Raw genomic sequence first — 2500 nt, 5'->3', positions numbered from 1 at the left:
TACGCTTTATTTTTCAAACAATACTTCCACCCTAGTATAATATTATAATATACTCATTTTTAATTTTATTTTCTTCCACTATTTTCTTTTTGCCACAATAGCCGAAAACTTCGACGAAATTGAATTCTAGACATTTTCTGTCAATTATTTTATTACATAAAATGCTGGGTTATTATATAACTATTTTAAATTTGAAAGTGCCCATCATTGTAAAATGACATGTATATATAAATAAATATACATATGCATATATATATGTATATGTATATATGTATATGTATATATTTACGTATTTATCTGCATATACATGTACATGTATATCTATCTATTTAATTATCTATCTAGTTATCTATCTATCTAATGATATATATATATATATATATATTATATATAGATATATATACATATATATATATATATGTATATATATGTACACATATATATATCTATATTATATATATATTAGTATATATATATATATAGATATATATATTTACACTATACTATACATATATATATATGAATGTATGTATATATATATGTATATGTATATAGAATAATCACGTTCATGTTTTAAAATTTCATTTTATTTTGTTCTACACCTGTTTGTATGGTTTCAATGTAAACATGTAAACATCATCAATCATTTAGCTGTTGTTAGTTGATGCATTATTAATACCTAATTATTAAATGAGTTATTAAATTGAATGTGATGTGTAAGGTGTTTCACCAGGAGCAAATCTTTAGTTTAAGAACTGATTCAATCTATAGATTATCACACACAACAACTTATGTATATACTCAGATAGACACATCTGAGTTTAATGTAGAATCTCAGCATTTACCGCAACAAAGTTAAAACCTCGCTAGTATTTCTACATTCCAATCCAAGTGATAATAGAACTATCAAACCCACAGACACAGCGCTTAGGTACCAAACTTTGTTAATACTGGTAACTCGTACCCTGATCAGATACAATATTTTAAGGCGGTCGGTATTTTAAATTACCTTTGATATTTAAAAAAGCTAGAATATTGAACAGTCTGTTGCTCATGTTACCAAGTTCGGAAATCTCGAAATATTTTGGTAATAAGAAAAATAAACCTCGTTTTTGCAAATATATGAAATTCTGCTGCTCGTTTTATAATATATATATATATATATATATATATATAAAGACAATAGATTCAAGTTAATTTAAAAAAATTTACTGAATAGGTACCTAACTTAGATACCAAAAAACTATACTGATTTAACATACAGTAATGTGGGGTGATATAGCGAGAAGAAGCAAAAGAATGGATATGTTATACGATCGTTTCATACAAGTTTTTATTAAAAGTTGCAAAGATTACGTATAAAACTAGTCCCGTACTATCAGCTAAATCATGTAGTTTCTAGACTCCTAGTGTTAGGCTATCTCATGAAGTAATGTATAATTAAAACAGATTTCTAAGTCATTAAAGTTTCTTTTAAAGATGATGTACATTCTTATCACGAATTTTATAATTCTGTGATAAGACTGTACATCATCTTTAAAGAACTTTAATGAACTTTAGAAATCTGTTTATTATCTACATTACTTCATGAGTATGCCTATAGGATTCTAGAGATTACATGTATTTATGATGAGTAGGGGACTCGTTTATATGCTGTAATCTTTGTTTATAAACCTGTCCTTGTTGAAACTATCGTACTAATATATTCTTGTTGCTCTGCGTATATATATATATATATATATATATATATATATATATATAGATATCATATATAATATATACATATATATATATATATATCTATATAGTTGTGTGTGTGTGTGTTATATATATGTATATATATACACAAATATATACATATCTATATATATACAAGTATTGTGTGTGCATATATGCATGCATGTATTTTGTATGTATATATTATCCATGTAGCTGTGTATGTATGCACGCAATCGTCTATATATATATATATATACAGTGTACATTTAAATACAAAAGAGGTATCAAACATAGGATACCTGGCACTTTAGAAGGAATAGCCAAAATCCAAACCACTGTTAGTGATAACTTTCGAAGGGAATGAAAAATAAAAACATTTACCATTTATTTCTGATGGTAAATGTTTTATTTTTCATTTCTTTCGAAATTTGCCCCGACAGTGGTTTGGACTTTGGCTATTCCTTCTAGCGTACCAGGTATCTTATGATCGATACCTCTTTTGTGTTTAAATGTACAGCGTATTTATATGAATAATTTATAGTCTATTGACTAATTTTTTCCACGCTAGGCTACTGGTATTAAAAATTTCTAAAAGAAGCTGCGTATGCACACTTAACGTTATGTGAAGGAGCGTAGCTTAATGGTTAAGGTATTCGGCTCACGATTGTGAGTTCGATTCCTTGCAGCGCAATGTGTCTTTGAGCAATATATTTCATTTGCAGTTGCTTCAGTCCATTCACTTATCACAAATTAATTGTTCCTCTAATTCTGAAGGGCCAAT

At 27.0% G+C, this 2500-nt stretch overlaps 1 protein-coding gene across 1 annotated transcript in view; it reads left to right on the top strand.

Annotated features, from left to right (window-relative positions):
• The window catches only part of LOC115217980 (acetylcholine receptor subunit alpha-like), a 196630-nt gene that overhangs the window by 193038 nt on the left and 1092 nt on the right, over positions 1–2500 (top strand). The window lies entirely within an intron of this gene.

Source organism: Octopus sinensis, linkage group LG12, assembly GCF_006345805.1.
Source record: "Octopus sinensis linkage group LG12, ASM634580v1, whole genome shotgun sequence".
In the NCBI taxonomy this organism is placed as follows: Eukaryota; Metazoa; Mollusca; class Cephalopoda; order Octopoda; family Octopodidae; genus Octopus; species Octopus sinensis.
The sequence above is the reverse complement of the archived record's forward strand: the minus strand, read 5'-3'. Positions and strand labels throughout refer to the sequence as shown.